This window comes from Panthera leo, chromosome A1 (assembly GCF_018350215.1).
Source record: "Panthera leo isolate Ple1 chromosome A1, P.leo_Ple1_pat1.1, whole genome shotgun sequence".
Classification (NCBI taxonomy): domain Eukaryota; kingdom Metazoa; phylum Chordata; class Mammalia; order Carnivora; family Felidae; genus Panthera; species Panthera leo.
In genome coordinates, this window is record NC_056679.1 from 48,978,838 (window position 1) to 48,999,009 (window position 20,172).

General features: G+C 38.0%; 1 protein-coding gene across 1 annotated transcript in view; it reads right to left on the bottom strand.

Annotated features, from left to right (window-relative positions):
* Window positions 1-20,172, bottom strand: part of KLF12 (Kruppel like factor 12) — a 1,158,470-nt gene that overhangs the window by 983,106 nt on the left and 155,192 nt on the right. The gene's annotated exons all lie outside the window — the stretch shown is intronic.

Consider the following 20,172-nt stretch of genomic DNA (forward strand, 5'->3'; position numbering starts at 1 on the left):
TTTTTTCTATTTGTACAAACTAGTAAGCTGCAAAATGTGAAATGTACTTTGCCCAAGAAGGACAGAAATGCAACAGAATAAAAAATGATATTCTTATTTTATATGAATGTTTTTCATACAATTTTACATAATATTAATGTTGAGTTTATACTCCTATGTTCTGATACCCATGCAGTGCAAAGCTGTACAGGGCACCAACTATAATAATAAAAATAATATGTTTTGAAATGCCTACTGTGTGCTAGGAACTTTATACACATTCTTTCTTTTTTTAGAAAAGTTTATTTTGAGAGAGTGAGAGAGAGAGAGAGTGGGGGAGGGGTAGAGAGAGACAGAAAGAAAGCCTGCCCAAGCAGGCTCCACACTGTCAGTGCAGAAGCCCAAAGCTGGACTCCATCTCACGAACTGTGATATCATGACTTGAGCCTAAATCAAGAGTCAGATGCTTAACCAACTGAGCAACCCAGGTGCCTCTATACAAATTATTTCTAATTCTAACAATAACACTGTGCATACAGGTACTAACAATTGTAATTTAATGAGGAGACAACAAGGAGAAGCTAATGGAGTCCCCAAGGCTATGCAGCTAGTAAATGGTTGCTCCCAGACTTGCACTTTGGACTCAGACCTCAGACCTCATGCTCTTTAGAGCAGGCCTGTTTATTATGCATCATTTTACAAACTCCCACTTCCCTTTAGAGGAACAATTTTTGGACCTAAACATCATTTGTTGTTCTCATGCAAAAGAGGCTACATGTCCTGATGCTTGGATGCAGAAGACCAGGGTTTGAATTGTGACTCTACACTCAGGATCTTGTAACCTTGGACAAGACTCTTACTATGTAGGACCTCGAATTTCTGTATCTGCAAAATGAATACAATAAATACACCTATGCTATAAGGCCACTGTTCAGATTAAAATAGATAGGGAAAAATTCAATTACTCTACTAACTAGTACTTCTATGAACTTAGAGAAGAAAACTCTATCCAAAGAAATAAAAAATAGTCAATATAAACCAAGATTTCTTTATCCTCTCTTTCCACATACAGTCCAACATTTATAGGCCTCCATATACTTTACCTTATTTCTCTTTTCTCTCAAATTTTCAGTTAAATATTTAATTAGAAAATAGCCAAATTATGGAAAGAGCCTAAGTGTCCATCAACTGATGAATGGATAAAGAAATTGTGGTTTATATACACAATGGAATACTACATGGCAATGAGAAAGGATGAAATCTGGCCTTTTGTAGCAACGTGGATGGAACTGGAGACTGTTTTGCTAAGTGAAATAAGTCATACAGAGAAAGACAGATACCATATGTTTTCACTCTTATGTGGATCCTGAGAAACTTAACAGAAGACCATGGGGGAGGGGAAGGGAAAAAAAAAGTTAGAGAGGGAAGGAGGCAAACCATAAGAGACTTAAAAACTGAGAATAAACTGAGGGTTGATGGGGTGTGGGAGGGAGGGAAGAGTGGGTGATGGGCATTGAGGAGGGCACCTGTTGGGATGAGCACTGGGTGTTGTATGGAAACCAATTTGACAATAAATTTCATACTAAAAAAAAAAAAAAAGAAAAGAAAATTAATTCCTTTGTTGATACAATCAGTAGCAGATCTGTACATTTGTTCATTCTTTCATTTTTAAACTTATTTATTGAGCAGACACTATGTGCTAAACCCAGGGTTAACCACTAGAAATATGGGTATAAAAGACCCAGTTTCTGTCCTCAAGAAGTTTATCTTCTGGTGGGGAATAGAAGAAAGCAACTGTCTATATTCCAGGGTCACATTTGCTGGGTCTAAATAGTGCACTGTGTCATCCCTACACAGAGATTGGCTGGCTCCTAAAAGCGGATTCCTAAGATGAGATGTGAAGGATGAGTGGGAGTAAATCAGGCAAAGAAGGTGAAGGAGAGGCAGAGGGCATCACAGAGCGAGAGAGAGTATGCACAAAGGCACGGCACCATTAAAATGCAGGACACTCACCATTAACTGCAAGTAGTTCAGGCTGGTGCAAGCACAGGGCACAAAGACAAGTGACAGCAAGTCTAAACAGGTAAGCTCAAGCTCCAAGGACCCAAATTATTAAGTCCACAGTTAATATTTTGTGCTCAAAAAAGAATATGCTCCAAAGAGAATAGGTGAGCAAGGGTAAATGTGAAGGGACATAAGTGGCGAGGGTTTCCTGAGTATTCTAATCAGGGAGCCATTCTAACATGGCATGCCACTGTTGAATTGTGGCATGCCCACTGTCCATGCCATCAGTTGGATAACAGCTGGATGGCAGCAATTTTACAAAACAAGATACACAGACTTTAGTGAAAAGGAAATTAATAGTAGAAAATACACATAGTGGGTTTCATACCTATTGATTTAAAGGGTGAGAATAAATTTTCTTTTAATGAATGGAAAATATTGCTCATTAGGCTAGCTAATAGCAAGGATCTTTGCTACAAGTTTATGTAATTTTTATTAGATAAGCTCTTCCAGGTTCAATGATGTTACCATGGCTTACCTATATCAAAAAAATAAATACTACAGGGTGACCTGGGGCTCAGTCAATTGAGCATCCAACTTCAGCTCAGGTCATGATCTCCCAGTTCCTAAGTTCAAGCCCCACATCAGGCTTACTTCTGTCAGCACAAAGCCTGCTTCACATCCTCCATCCCCATCTCTCTACCCTTCCCCTAGTTGCAATCTCACAAACATTTTTTTTAAATAATAATAAAAAAAATACTACAGAAGAGAGGCCAGGGAGAGTAGTGACAAGAAATTGCCTTTTTCAAACATTCATGGTCTCTTGTACCTGCCTAGTTGAAACATGTAATTTCTCAAAGCTTGAGTTATCCCTAACTTCTGGCTCAAGGTACATGAGGCCTTGATTTACCCAAAGTAAAAGTGTAGTGCAATTAAAAGGAATCATTTTTTCTGAAAATTTCCCTGTGAATCAAGGTTCCCAGCCTAAGCCTAAATTTGCTCACTTAGAATTCAGTTGTGTCTATCAGTCCATTAGGTACCCTTCCACAAGGAGACTATTTGTGTGGGGCAATGGGTGGTAGCTTTTGAAAAAGAATGAATCCCAAGGAGGAAATAAGTCCTACTGAATATCATTGTAACAGTCTGCAGAGGCTAAGAACAAAGTAAAAGAATACTTCTAACTCACATGGTCTTTCAGTTCAGACACGTGGATTTCTGACAGAAATGGGATTGGGGTTAGGATGGGTCACTAAAAGTAAAAATTGAAAGAACTGTTTGCATAAACATCATCTTGATGCCTTGGGAACACAAGGTGGCACTGATATGGCACTTAAGAGCCAAGTAAACTGATATTCAGACTTTTTACCATGTGCTATGTACTGTTCCAAGCATATTTAAAAAAAATAATAATGTTTATTTATTTTTGAGAGAGAGGGACAGAATGTGAGCAGGGGAGGAGCAGAGAGAAGACGACACAGAACCTGAAGCAGACTCCAGGCTCTGAGTTGTCAGCACAGAGCCCAACATGGTGCCTGAACCCACAAACTGTGAAATCACGACCTGAGACGAAGTTGGACGCTTAAACAACTAAGCCATCCAGGTGCCCCTCAAGCCTATTTTAAATTACTGAATTCTCTCGACAACCTTATGAGAAAAGTATTGTTTTTATTTACAACATTTTAAGTAAATTGCAACATACAGAGGTTAAGAAACTTGTCCAAGGTCGCATAGCAAGTAAGTAGGAAAGCTGGGTTTTGAACCCAGTCACTTAGCCTCCAAAGCCTATGCTGTGCAACTTCAAGGGAGATGGGGAAGAGTTCTTCTTTGTGAGTCAACCTGCAGGGGTCCCAGGGCATGATCATCATATGCATTTGTGCACCTCAGGAGGGCTTTGCACAACAAGAAACTGTATTGAAGGATTTGAGATTCATGACTTCAACAGCCATCAACTTGGGCCACTGGAAACAACACTGGAATTGGAGGGTGGAGGAATTTAGAGGGGCCATAGGATTTATCACAAGCAATAACAATGGGCACTGGAGGAGGAGAGAGTAGGGACATCTAGCAAATCATGTAGCCGTTGAGTGGTGTGCATGAGTCTACATGAGAACCCCCTTCCCTTCACCCCTGAGATATGGAAGAGATAGCAAAGGTAATCTCGCTATGGAGGAGGGACAAGAGTCAGGAGATACTGTTCATGAAAAAGTGGTATGATCCAACTTTGGGTGTGGCCTTAGAAACATAGGATATGTTTGTAATTATTAACTGTAATTCATAGTAGTGTCCAAAAATTCCCAAATGATCTCATGTAGCTCACTTCAACTGTAAAGCAATAGAATGAAGTAAAGTTGTGAGATGATCCAACATAACCTTGCCAGTGGAACTAGCAAAGGGTTGGATTTTAAGAAATGTAATTCACTCACTGTCCAATTTGGTCAGAAGCTCTCACAAGTCCCAATTTCTTTATATCTTAGTTTAATAAATGGGAATTTTTGATACATGGGAATATAGCAGTTATTCTCTAGCATGTAAAGACTAATGTTAAGACAGGAACCTCAGGAATACTAGATCGATAACATCCCAGATAATGACTCAGACCTATATACAAAATTTGATTTTTAACCATGGATGTTGTATATCTTCCTTTCAGCATTATTTTGCATGCTAGTGTGACTAAGAAAGCCGTATGCCAAACTAACAGTTCCATCATGAGTGGTGATTTAAATGTTGTATACAGGGGCTCCTGGGTGGCTCAGTCGGTTAAGCGTCCAACTTTAGCTCAGGTCACGATCTCGCGGTATGTGAGTTCGAGCTCCGCGTCGGGCTCTGTGCTGACTGCTCAGAGCCTGGAGCCTGTTTCCGATTCTGTCTCCCTCTCTCTCTGACCCTCCTCCATTCGTGCTCTGTCTCTCTCCGTCTCAAAAATAAATAAACGTTAAAAAAAAAATAAAAAAAAATGTTGTATACAAATGAGGTAGATGATTCCACATCAACTAAATAGAATGTAATAGTGCATCATGCTGTAGAACTAGTCTAATAAAGCAAATCAAGCTTGGCCAGTCATCCCAGAAGAAAGAGAATTTAAAAATAAAGCTCTACATTTTCAAACTAAAAATAATTTTAATTGATCCTAGGTGATATTTTTCATAAAACACAACGATGTAGAAAACACAAAGATGACACATGGTATCTGTGAAATCATAAATTTACACAGCCATTTTCCTAGAAGAAAAATGATAACTGAAGCAAGCTTTAAGAATTCTCTTAATTCTGTATTTTAAGACAGCTAGCTACCCCACAAAGTCCTACTTAACCATGTTTCTGGGTGCCAGAGATGTTATATCTTTTATCAGTCAGGTTGAGGAAACATTCTAACACCAGACTCTTATTTGCATTTCTCTACAGGGTTAGGAGTTTCCTGGTTCAGTAAGTAACTTCCTCATTGCAACGATCATACTGCCATAATCATAACCAGCCCTTTTTTCTTTTTAATTCCTCATTATGAAACTTATTTTTACCTTGCATTGTAACTTGCTATGCAGAGATGTAAAATATATCTCCATGAGTCAAGAATAGCATCATAAATACTCTATTATGGGACACTAATGAAAGGCACTGCCAAGGTACCCATTGTGCTAGCTTAGCAGAGGGTGCATAAAAGAGTAATAAATCAGTGGCTGTTAACAGCTGATTTGTAGTACTTAACATGTAAAATATGGTCTGTGTCAGATATATAGTTGCAGATCTCCTAATCCACTGGTAAACTGATATACGTACAAAAAATAACCAGTATATGAATATCAGACTGTGCCCATGTGCCTTTATGTCTCCTCACCTTTCTATGTGCACAGACAATTGCTGAAACTAGAAAGCTACATCTCTTGGCTCATTAATGTCCTTTGCCACATGGTCCCTGGAAAGTCTAAGTGAACTTAACAGGTTCCTAGCTGGAGATGGCTGCAAAGTATCCAAAATAATGGTAGCTATGGCCATCCCCCCCTCCCCCAAAACAGATATTTGTTATTCTAACAACAGACTCCTTGCTTAGGAAACCAGTTCAATGATCACTTAGACAATGCTGAGTTCTGTGGATCAATAGATACACGGTTACAGCTATGTTGGTTCCCTCTGGATCTCTTATTGAATATTTATTTATTCCATATTCAGGCCTCATCTCATACAAATCACAGCTAAAACAGTCTTTCATGGCCTGGCATTTCACAGAAAAAGAGTCTCTTTGGGAACCTAAAGGATAAGACTCAGTGGGGAATTTAGCCTCTGGCTGCTTTATAAAATAAATACTTCAACAAAACCATTTGCATAATGAAACTGTATCCTCCAAAAGAGATTTAGGAAATTATATCAAATGAAGCTAAACTACAATTTAAGGGTATGTTTTAGGGGGTAGATAAGTGAATCTTCTCCTCAACCCACATAGCTTTATATTTCGTGTTTTTTGGTTTTTTGGTGTTTTTTTTTTTTGTTTTGTTTTTTTTTTTTTTTGGAGAAGGATCTCTTCACTCAATTTTAGAATGGAGAATGCTCATTGGAAAACAACAGCTGTTTGCTCTTGCATGTGTACCAATTTTCATAATTTATCTGAAGCAGCTTTTAAAATTTGTGGTGCTTTTTTCATTCTTTAACCTTGTCATTCACATATTTGGTTAATAAGTCAACAGATGATTGGAGCCTCAGGGACACCCATTATTACAAAACAAAGCAGAAAAACAATCACTCCAAACTTCTCCCCTTAAAGCTGAGCTGTTCTTCCTTGAAGCCTGGATTTACGTCGTCACACACTTCACTGTGCCCTGCCAGAAAAAGGCAGCTCTGTACTCATAAACTCTACTATGCATTTGCTGGCACTTGCACTAGATTCCAGAACCTTTGGATATTACTCAGTTTGTTCCTTTTTGGAGGAATTTTTGTTCCTTTTGCCAAGGGAATGTTTTGACATAATTCAAGAAAGGTAGTTAAGAAATTTGCATTCTGAGTTTTCTGCAAATTATAATGTCATATCCTCTGGGCCCCCTGGATCCTATTCTTAGCTTTTTAACATGGTCCCTTGATAAACAGGAAATTTCTTGTGAGGTTGGAAAACTCAGATTAAAATCAAAGAATAATAGAGTTTTAAATCTTAATGAATAACATCATGAATACTCTGATGTCCAATAAACATTTTAATTAATTGCTTTTATTCTTATTTTCTAAGAAGCTCTTGCATTTCCAGATTCCTACGTGGTTTTGGACCATGCTCCCCCAACAGCATAGCTGTCACCATTGGACATTTATTGAGTACAAGGCACCATAATTACTTGAGTTCTGAAACTAATCAAGAACCATTTTATAGAAATGAATAACCATACTCAATTAGCACATAGTCTCCTCTCCCTGCTCCCAAACTGAACCACCTGCTTTTGGCTGCTGACAGGTCTCAGAGAGTCTTTAATCCTTGTTTTCTGGGTAAGGGGATGACTAGGGGAAACTGTTAAAAAATTATTGATGTCAGATTATTAACTGCATTTGATAGCTACAGCCAGCAATTTCAGTGGGTCATGCCTGGGAAGAATTTGGGGCTAGTGTCAAATATTATGAACAGAGGAAGCAAATACAACTTTTTTCTAATCTTTTCAATAGCAGTAGAATTTCAGTTCATTAGAAGCTTCCTTCCTAAGGAAGCTGTCCTCCGTGCAGTGTCTTAGTGATCCAGGCTGTTTTGATTTGCAAAACCGCCAGTGCAACATGCAATTTCCAGATCCCTTCAGTAGGGAATAAAGAGGTTGAAGAGGCTCCCACCAGTTCTTAAATGCTGTGGACTAGACATGACAATGGTTTTACAACCCATTGGTCAGAAATAGTCACAGGGCTTAACTGCAAAGGGTCTGTGAAATGTGGGGGAGTACATAGATCTTTGGTGAACAGTAAACATCTCTGTCACAATGATCTAAAGCATCGGATACTGGTCTGTAATAACACTAAGAGGTAGGCATTACTATTAGTCTAACATTAGAGATGATAAAAATTGAAGCACAGAAAGTTAAATAACATTTCCAAAGTCACGAAGTAGTTCAGTCAGGGAATAAATCCAGGTAATTTGGCTCTATAACCCACACTTCTTGTCATGCAGTGTGCCATTTGCACAGGGTCATTATTAATTCTCTGTGGCTTTGGCAAGCCATTAGAATTTTCTTAGGTTTCAAAAAATAAAAAATTTAAAAAAAATAAAAAGAATTTTCTTAGGTTTCTCATTTGCAAACTAGGGATAAGGATATCTATCCATTGGACTTTACTGATCACAAATAAAGACACATATTGTGCAAATGGAATTTACACCATTTTTGAAGTACACTAGATGCCAAAGATATTATAATTTTTACCCCAATAAGGAGGATGATGATGATGACTAGAATGATATGTGACATTTATGAAAGACTCAATAGCGTGCTCTGTAGTAAGCATTTAACAAACTATTCAATTAGGTCTTCATTAAATTACCATGCTCAATTTTATACTCCCTTTACAAGCAAAGAAAATGATGCTCAAAAGATTTTAAATAATTTTACCAAAGCCAATTAAGTGACAGAGCTGGGACTCAAAAACCTGCCCTCATTTCTACCACACTGCTCTGTACCTTCTTGAATAAGTTATTAAAAGAAGAATTTAAAAAATAAAAACACTACATCAACTCAAGTTATTACTTACTAATTTTTTTTTTTTATCTATGGTAAAAGTTCTGTTTTTACTTTATCACTCTGACGTTCTTCCCTCACATATATTGCCTCAAACTCTGATCTTATTTGATAAATAAATGACAACATTTATTTTTAAAAGACAGGATTTTCTTAAAGACTGTGACTGGATCTCTGGCTTAGTCTGTAGCTCCAACAGCATGCGACACAACTGCAGGAGTTTAATAAATGTTATCACAGTTAAATTTAAATTCTGAGTAGAAATAAAAAACTGGGTAAACGCATTATGCCGTTATATATAGTTCTAAGTACAAGCCTTTACTTCTCTCTTTTCCTAGTCTGTTTTTAAGACAGAACAGTTGTTTTGTTCATCATTATCTCATTCCTTAAAAAATCCAATTAGTATGCATATCTCTGGTACTATTTATTGGAAATCCAGGTCTTTGACAAGCCTCATATTGCTTTCTATTAAACACACACTCTTTATATCCTTAAGGGATATCTTTTGTATTGTCTGCTTTCTATTTCTCTTAATCTAGAAAAATAATAGTGTTTATTAGGAGGAAACGATCCCAGTTGCCACCAAGTTATGGCTGGTTTTATAATTCAGATTAGCAGAAGCAGGAAGAGTAACACAAGTATATTTTAACAATGATGTCTGTGGTTAACAATGATGTCTATGAGGGTTGGGTTCTTTGTTTTATCATGAGACGTTAAGCAGACTCTGGGCCAGAAGAACTCTTTCTTTATTGTGAATTGTCTGACCTTAACTTCTGAGTTGAAACTGTTTAAACAAAAAAAAAAAACAAAACACAAATTCCATAACCTAGGACTCACTAGATCCCCTCAAGGTTAGGGACTAAGTCTCATCCTTGTCTCAATCCATGCCATATCACAGAAGCTTGTGAGCCTGAAAGATGTCTAATAAATATGTGTTCCATCCTCCAAGTTGATGGAATAAAAGACTTCTGGGCAGATCCATACAAGTAATGGAAATGTTCTCTCCTTTTCTCTTCCCCACTCCCTCCCTTCCTCCCCACTCCTCACTCTCTCTCCTCCCTTCCTACTCCCCCCACTTCCCCCACACCCCTTTCCCTTCTCCTTCTCTCCCTCTGTCCCTCTTCCCCTCTCCCCCTAGTCTTCCAACCCTTCTTTTCACCTCCCCTCTTTAGAATTCTCACACTTCATTTTTTTCTACCACTATCATGCCATACACCCTCCTCCAAGCACAAATTCAAACTTTTTAACTATTTGGCTCAACTTGCTTGAATTTCACAACTTTGATCCCAAGTCCTTCCGGCTCTGCTCCTGGATCTATACAATAAAAAATAATGGGGCGCCTGGGTGGCTCAGGTTGGTTAAGCCATTAAGCTTCCGACTGGATTTCTGCTGAGGTCATGATCTCATGGTTTGTGAGACTGAGCTGACAGCCCAGAGCCTGCTTGGGATCCTCTCTCTTTTAGTCTTTTTGCCTCTCCCCTGCTCGCTCTCTCTCTCTCTCTCTCTCTCTCTCAAAATAAATAAATAAGCTTAAGAAAAAAATTAAAACATAATAACTTAAAAAAGAAAATTTTAAAAATCTTTTTTCTCCCATTGCTAGAATCCTGTATCTGCTCCCTCCTCTCCCCAGTGAGTAGCTTTCTCCTCCCAGCCTCCCTCCAGCCTCAGAGCTGCCCTTTCTTTGGGAATGGAAATTACTGCTTTACAAACACATATCTGTCTTCTCACCTAAACTTGACAGGTCTTCTTTGGATATTTGTTTCTTCATTGTTTCTCACAAAAATGGTAAACCGTATAGGAAATTGAGACTCCTGTGGCTAAAGTTCAAAGGAAGTTACTAGAGCAAAGTGAATGAGGAAAGGAAGATGTGAAAATTCCAGATTCTGAAATGACCAGATTCAGAAACATATAGTGATGAAAAATACTTCAACATTTGTCTAATTCAATCCTTGCTACAAACCCATCTAAGGTTAACCAATTGCCTAGCTTTTAACTTGGTCTCCCCTCAGTGTATGCCTGGACAGGATTTGCATGTTTGGGATCCTTTATTGCCTGTCTCATATCTTTGGTATTTATTTATACAAAAGGCCACTGCATCACAGTATGATAAAAATAGCTGCATGCTCACTAACCTCTATAAGTTTAACCATTAAGAGAGAAGATTTTTTCTCAAACTTATTACATGTTGAACTTTACTTGGCAACATACAAAATTATGAGAGTTCATGAGTCTGAGGATCTATTTTCCTTACTCCTGTAATAAAAATAATTAATTTTTTATACCTATTTTTTTAATTGAATGGTGATTTATCTAGGGTTTTCCTTCCCTTCTGCACATACTTTTATTTTTCTTTGTTGGTCACATCCCATGCCTGGAATTGTGTTCATAGGCAATGAACAACTCTTTTTTATAATCCTTTCTGAAATTGCTCTCAGAGATATTGAAGATGCATCTTTTTTAATCATTCATTGATTCATTCATTCAACAAATACATGTTCATTATCTACCGCCTGCCAGGCTCTATTGCAGACACTGGGAATAAAATAGTCCCTGCCTTATTGGAACTTAGAAAAGGAAAACAGACAATAAACATACAAGCAAGTATACAGTATGAAAAATATAGAGAGTGACATGAATTATGGAGGCAAATTTTGTGGGAAAGTGGATTAAGAATGCCAGGATAAAAAAATACATATTTTTATAGGGTCATTAGGGAAGGTCAATTAGGAGACCAATAGACAACTATCATACTAGTCCTACCCAACTTTCTCTAATTCTTATGGAAATCAGAACTGAAGGGAAGGGAGGTAAAAAACACTTCATTTTATTTTGCATGCATACGAAAAATATGATACTATTTAAATTTCCAGTTTCCCCCCCAGAATTTCCTAATCTTATCAACATTTTGAAAAGAGCCCATGTCTATCCATCTATTCACTCATTTATCGACCCACCCCCCCACCCATCCATCCATCCACTTATCCTAGCCAGTCATTGACAATATTGACCAGAACAGTCACAGCCAGGACTGAGCTCAGAGGCCCATGGGAATAGAAGAACACTTGACTGGACATTATCAGAAGGCCATTAGTTAATTAATTAATCAATCAACGATTTCAAATTTTGTTTTAGGCACTTGTGTTAGGCACTTTTAGAATCTGGAGATATGAGATTGACAGGTTCCTGGCCCTCAAAGAGCTCACACTCTAAGCTTTCAAACCAGGCAACACAGCTCCCTATAGTAAGATTTCACTATTGGACTAGACAGTTACTCTAAGCTGCTGGATGCTTGGAATACATATACGTGTGATTACTGTTTTTAAACTTTAATAATATGTTTTACTTAAAACACTATATTCAAAATATTATCATTTGAACATAATATAAAAATTGACATATTTTACATTCCATTTTTATACCAAGTCTTCAAAACTCCATGTGTATTTTGTACTCACAGCATATCTCAATTTGGATTAGCCCTAATTCAAGCGTTCAATTGCCACCCATGGCTATTGGTTGCCCATAATGGACAACACAACTGTAGAAAATAGCATATGATTGATTTTTTTTTTATTTTTTTTTTTAACGTTTATTATTGAGACAGAGAGAGACAGAGCATGAACAGGGGAGGGTCAGAGAGAGGGAGACACAGAATCCGAAACAGGATCCAGGCTCTGAGCTGTCAGCACAGAGCCCGACGCGGGGCTCGAACTCACGGACCGCGAGATCATGACCTGAGCCGAAGTCGGACGCTTAACCGACTGAGCCACCCAGGCGCCCCGCGTATGATTGATTTTTAAGGGACTAGTCCTACTCATACGCGCGTACTAGCCTAACTCTTTTGTCCCAGCTCTTACTCACCCACTGTTGAGGAATGCTCTTTTCCTACCTGGTGGTCAGCTTCACCAATCATTCTTCCTTTTTCTTATGACTGCTAGCCTTAACACTTAAAGCAATGTCTTCCCTTTCACAGCCTTGAAACTGTAACAATGTGATGCCTTATCTATGTTTAATCGAACTACCTTGTATGTAGACTTTTACTGGCCTGATGTGGCCTCTAGAACTTTGCTATTCTAGTTGCCCCATCATTTAGGATTTCTTACACTTCATGTGTAAGAAACTGTCATAGGGACAAGGTTATAAAGAGGAAAGCAAGTGTAGGCAAGTTATACAATTTGTGCGTTTCTATGTATTTCTTATTCTATGCTTTCTAACTGATACAGTGAGGCTAATTTATTTTCCCTTAGCCCAGGACAAAGCAGCAACAAGACTCAAGGAAGACATTTACATAAGTTTCAGGTGGGAAAACTCACATACACATTTGTAAAACAGTAATTTTCATTCCCAAAGACAAGGCAGATCTAAGGTTTGGAGGAAAGGAAGGGTAAAGTTACTCACCCTAGAGAAGAGGGCACAGATACAACATGATTCTTGACAATAAGAGAAAAGAAAGCATTGTTTTTTATCACATAGATCAGCGAGCTGAATGGAAAGGACCCAGGATCCAATTACTCATGTGTGTGGAGCCAGCCCTCACTATATCACTGACTGTGATCCACCATTGCCAAACAGTCTTGGACACAGGGGAGTTCCTGAGGGTGAAGAACTTGGATAACCTGGGTGGGAACAAAGAGACAATCCCACCCCATGAGCAAGGTAGAAAGAACCAAGGAGAATGTTCCTATGAGGCAGTGCAATGGTGAACACCTCATCAGTGTTACATAACCAGTACTTAGAAATCCAGATAAGCAAACTTTGGGTAAAGGCCAGGGAAGTTCATCAGTGAATTTTAGAGCTATGAGAATACATAAAAAGATTCTACTGTTGGAGGAATTTTGGTGCCTAGCAAAGAAATAAGACAGATACAGATCTGGGGATGGGGTGGGTGAGTCTCACTATATTGGTTAATGTATGTTGGCCCACAAATGACAGAATTCCCTAACAACGACTTAAAAACCGTGTGGCATTTATTTTTTTACTTGTCATAAAGTCTGGAAGTCTTTGGCAGTGCCAAAGGACTTGGAGATGAAGGCCCAAGTATTTCCCCACCTCTGCCATCCTCCTCTTGTTAGATTTTCTACTCTAGTTTATTGCCTCAGGGTCTCAAATTAATTGGTGAAGCTCCAAAAGAACATTCTACTCACCCAAGCTCATGTATGGTCTGACAGTGGAAGAATGGAGAACAGGCCAATAGCTTGTTCCTATGAGCCTCTGTCTTTTAATCATGAGAGAAAAATATTTCTGAGAAAGTCAGGAGATTTGTCTCACATCTTATTGGCCAGAATTAAGTCATATACCCACCCCTAGCTAGAAGGAAAATTGGAAAAGTTTAGGTGCCAAAGGACAGGGTGATTTGGATCTGTTGTTGGACAACGCTTAGCCACTTGAAGTGAAGCACAAGGTCAGGGCAAGGGGGTGTGAACCTGACTTAATCTCCTATCCATGAAATTGGCCATGGATTTTTCCCTTTTTTTTTTTTTCTTTTTTTCTTTGCCTGGAGACCAATTCTAGGCTGAGATCAAACTCTGAAGAGGTGTGGTGACTAGATGTCCTTGTGAGGGGAAAAAGGGAGGACTGATGACATCATCACAGGTGGCAGGACCAATTGTGAGAACATTTGGAAGGCCAAGTAGAGGATTTTTTTACTTTAGTTGGAGAAGGAAGACCCATTATAAATTTTGAGAAAAGACATGGCAATAAATTTTAAACCAGCAGCAATTTGTGGCCTGGGTTTGTGTGGAGGTTTATCAATGCTGTCTCCACTGGGGACTCTGCAGCATGGAGTGCTTTCTTACACACCCAAAATAAGAGAGTAAGAGAGCAAAATCCACATGCTATCACCTAGAGTGTCTACACTAACCCCAAAGCAAAGTCAAGAGTGTTGGGGAAGAGTGTGAGAAATAGGAGTAATCTGGAGCTTTCAGACTGGAGAACTTTTAGTTCACTAAATTTAAAGGTTGGCCAGTTATATGAAGCACTTTCCACACAAAGATTAAGTAGTTTAAAAAGACTCAAGATTATTATTTTTTAATTCTAAAAATGAGACCACAAAAGAGCATAAATAAATTAATGGAAAAATTGAAGCTCTAGAGTTTGGTAACAGAAAACAAATTTGTAATTTGTATTATAAAGATAAAAATAGTAAAATTAAAATATCACTTTCAAAAATCATATTTCATTTTTAAGCTGAGTGGCTCTTCTTTTTCAAGAATAACCACAAGAGAAAAGTTATAAAGGCATAGCTGATGTATATTTTTATGGTTTTGCCCTCTCTGTCTTTAGGTAGAAAAAAAATCAAGCTTAATTATTCTATAATCATTAGAGTTTTCTCAGTCCTATTGCTCTTTGACCTTATAGCGGATTCTCCCTGGATAGTTTAATATTCTGTACCATTTAAAATCAAATTTCCCACATTGCTTCTATTTTAAAAGGTCACATAGCCATAGATATAATCACCTGATTTAAAAACCTTCAGCTTCAATGTTAAAAATATACTGCTTTTATCTTCTAATGAGATGAGTTCAGATGGTCCCAAGCAATATTTTTAAACTGTCACTTATTCCCCCATAGCTAATAAGCTGTTCTACAAGATCACAGGGATTATTCACAAGGTTGTGTAATTTATCTTAGAAAAAAAATTCAGTATAATTGATATCAACAAAATGCAAGAGTCTTTAATATTACAGCAAATTAATATCAATCTTTAAAATGGTGATTTATTATGAGATACAAACCAAAGTTTAAAATGATGCATACCAGTTTGCCCTTAAGCAAAGCAAACAAACATTCCTACAGAGTCAATGCCCATTTATTCTATTTGTTTTCACTGTTCATTGCTCTTCATCAGAGACTATCACCTGATGTTTGGTGTACAGAACTGAGTATAATGTGATATTTAGAAGAATTGGCAGAACAGTGATTTTTCTAAGCCTGAAGATGTGTAGCACATCAGAAATAAAAACCTAGTAAGAATTATCACAACATTGTACTATGTAAGTTTAAGAAGTTGAATTTGCTGTGATTTTTTAAACATATTAAAAATGGTAGATACTAAATATAAACATATTTATTTGTAGGGACACCTGGATGGCTCAGGCATTAAGCATCTGACTTCGACTCAGGTCATGATCTCATGGTTCGTGAGATAGAGTCCCACATGGGATGAGCTTGAGCTCTGTTTTGGGTGAGCCCCACTTCTCTCTCTTTTCTTCCCTCTTCCCCTCCCGGAATTGTCTCTTTCTCTCTCTGCCCTTCACTCATTTGTACCCTGTCTCAAAAAAAAATTCTACACCTATATCTATATTTTATCTGTATCTGTATCTATATCTATATAATTTGTACTAAACAGTGAGCAACACGTTTCCAGAAATTTATTTAAATTTACTAAGTGTTACTGCAACTGCTATTAGGTCCATTAACTGTGGGATAATACTGATATGAAAGACATGTGGCTCATATATTTGTAAAATGCTAGTTGGGTTAGGAGAGCCCTGAATTGTGGCTGACGTATGGTCTAAGAAAGCTGTAATGTCCTATTTGAGCTTGAGAAGTTATGATTTCCATGAAGACTGATTCCTTTGATCACTTCAAAAAATTTCCAACTAAAAAAAAAAAAAAAAAACAAGCTTTTTTTTTTTCACCCAACCTATTGTGTAGAACATTTTGGTTAACTTTCCAGTTGTGAAAGTTAATGTCTATGTATCATAACAAACAAAAAACCTTTTTTGGCTCTAGGAGTCAACGATGGTTGACTTGACACAGCTGTGGTGAGTTTGGACCCCTATTTGTCCATCCCTTCCTGGATTCCCATGAGCAGAGTTAACTGAGATGCTTGGCAAGGCCAAAGTTGTCACATATTCTGTGTCCCCAACACAGAGACTGAGTTATTTAGCCTTAAGTGCACCCAGGATAACCTCTGTCCAGAGAATATCAACACACAGCAGAATGTTCCAACCTGGTAGTCTCATCACTGCAGACACAGGAATGCAATTCTAAACCCTCGGTGTCATTTACCTTAGCTTCCTTTGTCTTGTCCAAATCTGTAAGGCAAAGGATTTATTCCTGCTCCATCATCCCACTTTTTTCTTACCCAACTGTAATTATAATTAACAGTAATAATAGTCGGTCTTCATAGTTCTGTGATTGAACCAGGCATTTTGATGGATAGGTTCCAGAGAAATCTCAATTTTGCCTAGACCTCATGAAATGAAGGACTCTAACTAAAGAGGATTTTACTTTTCTCCAGTCCAGCACAGCAATACCAGAAGACTGTTGGGAAATTATCTTGTAAGATTTTCTGTTTTGCAGTGTGTTTATGTCATCCTAACTCCCTGTTGCATGAAGAATAAAATTCAGGGGCTGCAAATTTAGATAATATATACCCCAGTTAGCAGTATAATGGGTGTGAGGCCTTCTCAAGTCCAGCCTCTCTGTTTACATGCAAGAAAACAGAGGCCCTGAGAGTTATAGCCATTTGACAGAGGACACACTAGTAGTAAACTGAGGGGCCCAAACCAGGGCCTTCTGACCCCCAGTACAATAAATATCACACAACTGCTCCTGATCTCTTCCTGTACCACTATCATATAAATTAACTTTTTTAACTTGATATAAAAAGGCAGTTTTGACTATTTTTATGCAACTATTAAGTCAACTCTCTCAGTTGCAGTTAATAAGAGTCTGAGGAGATATTACAATTTTGACAAAGTGGGCAGGAAAGATCACCTGCTTAGGGGTAGGGAGAGCATCACTGGTGAAGGCAGCAAGACAGAAGGTATTAACAGACCAACATTCCAATTTGCCTTTTCTTCTCATTCTCCTGCTCCTTAGAGGGGAAAGAGGATATTAGAAAGAGAATAGTATAACCCATATTTTAGATCACTGTTGGAGGAAAAATAATCAAAGTTCATACCCACAGGATCTTAGAAAGAAATAGTTATAAAAACCACATTGAAGAATCTAGAGCTTCTCATTTATTGAACAAACTGTTTTCTAGTAGAATGCATAACTGAAACAGAGGGTGTACTAGCTTCCTACTTGTATTTGCTCGATGAACCTGGTCACATCCAGTTCACATACTTGTTTCTCATTTGATTTCCTGGAGTATACAGTACACAACTTTCCATATAGTTTATAGACTCCTTTTGTTGCAAGTGACAAAAACAAAACAAACAAAAGTCCTCATGCCTCTTAGTCTAAAAAGGAGGGAACTTTACATACAACCCTTCTATGGAAAGGGCCAGAATTTGGCCCCAAGGGCAACTGAATGCAGGGATTCAACTATTGTCCAGATATTTTTCTTTCTCTTCACTGCCTGTCTCCACTTTTCTCTGAAAGGAGGTGTCATATTCTGCTACAACATAGGCTACAGTCTTTCCACACAGCAAGATATATATATATATATATATATATACCAGCAACTCTGGAGTTATATCCTTAGAGCCTTGCCAAAGGGAGAAAAGAAAATCCTACCAATTTAACTGACGTAGACAAATCCTCAGGAAAGTTTCTGTTTGTCCTAGCTTGAATCACGTGCCCACTTTGAACCAGTCACTCTAAACAAAAGGTTTGAGTAGTCTGCTGGTCTTAACTTTAGCCATGTGTCCACCCCTGCCACCAGCAGATAGAGTTTTTACCAGAATAAGTTAAAGTAGCACAGATATGACCACTTTAAGAACCCAAAGCATATCAATTATCCCAGTTTGCATGTAATAATAGCTAACAGCCAACACTTACTGGATGCTTACCATATTATTGCTTACAGTCTAAACACTTTACACTTACTAATATTTTAGTCCTCGTTGCCCAGTGAGGTAGGATCTATTATTATTTGTACATTAGAAGAAACTGAAGCCCACTGGGGTTAAATAATTTGTCCAGGCCACACAGCTAAGTGGAAGAACTGTCGCAGGTTGGCCCAGGGCATATACTATTAACTTGCACAACATATTTCTACATCCTAGAGCCCACTGGCAAACTTGCACTCCTATCTTTAGAGATGCCTCCTTTATTATCTCTGGTATTTAGGGGTACTTTCTTATTTTCAGCCAACTCATTCATTTTAACTCTTTATTCCACTCCCTTTGTCTTCTTCAGGGACTCATCCACTGACCATTCCCTTCTTTACCAGTATCGTTAAGCCCTTCCATTCTACTAGATCATCTTCAGTTTTACCAACACCCATAATCTCTTTACCTGTATCATTCAATCTTTGTAAAGCAATATTTTTTCTTAATTTTACTCAATGCCTCCACTTAATTATCTTTTTCCCCTTTCCCTGCAAACCACCATACCTGTCACCTGCCTTACCCCCTCTTTTACACGCTATTCTACTGACAATTTCATCACAGGTGTTACTACCATTGAGTTCCCAAAGGCTAAATCTAGTGGATTAGACTGGATTTTACTTCTGGTCCAGCAAACATTCTTTTTCCCTCATTTTGTGAAACTCGGTATTCCTCCCAAACCTAAGAATATTCCCTTTTGTTATTTTTTTACCTATTCTTCTTTGGCCTCTCCTTAAATGATAACTTCTCTAGGGTTCTGTTCTTTGCTTTTGTGTTTCCTTTCTCTGTGAGAGCTCCTTAGGAATTCTCACACAGACCTATGGTTCTAAGCCCCATCTCCATGCTGGAGGTGCATAGGTCTAATTCTAAAGCTCTTCTCCCTGAATTTTGATTTCTTCTAATATCTTCACTTGGACCTTATCTTGTAAAGTCATAAGAGATCCAGTGAATAGCTTCAAGCAGGATGGAAGATCAGATGTTCATCTTATAAAGAAAGAAAACACTTAGGAAGCAATATAAGGCCTGAGTTGGGATTCTTAGATTGCTTAAGAAGATATTGAAATAGTGCTGAGATCATGAAACAATGAATTAGAACACTTTGGATGGAGAAAAAGGATGTGTGAAATATTTCAGACACCAGTAGACTAAATTTGGTAATTGACTGAATGTACGGGCAAGATCACAGTGCTTGGGAGAGACTTCTGGATTTGACTTAAATAATTGGATGAATGGTGATGACATAAAACAAGACTAGAATACAAAAATAAGAACAAGCTCTGACATGGAAAATAATAAATGTAGCTGTAAGACTGAGTCCTTTTTTCTTTTCTTCCCGCCATTCTAAGCATACATTATATTTACCTTAGCATCTATGAGCTCTGGGTTCATCCTTATGTCTGCTGGATAGAGATCATATAACTCCCTTACAAAGCTGGGAAGGGAAACATTTTAAGAAAAGCAAATGCAGGAAAAATTAGCTGTTACTCCAGGAGGGATTCTTTAGGTTAAAGCACACTATCCGGTCCCAGAGCAAATGAATTTCTAGCTACTTGTTCACTGTAGCTCTCTGATACAAAGGCTTCTCCTTCCTTGTTTGCCCAGCCCCCAGTCCCTGTATCAACTTTAATCATTAACCTTTGTTCCCCCTTGCTCACCAAACTCCCTTTTACTACCTGATTGTTTAAAACAAAAACAGAAACAAAACTCTTGATATT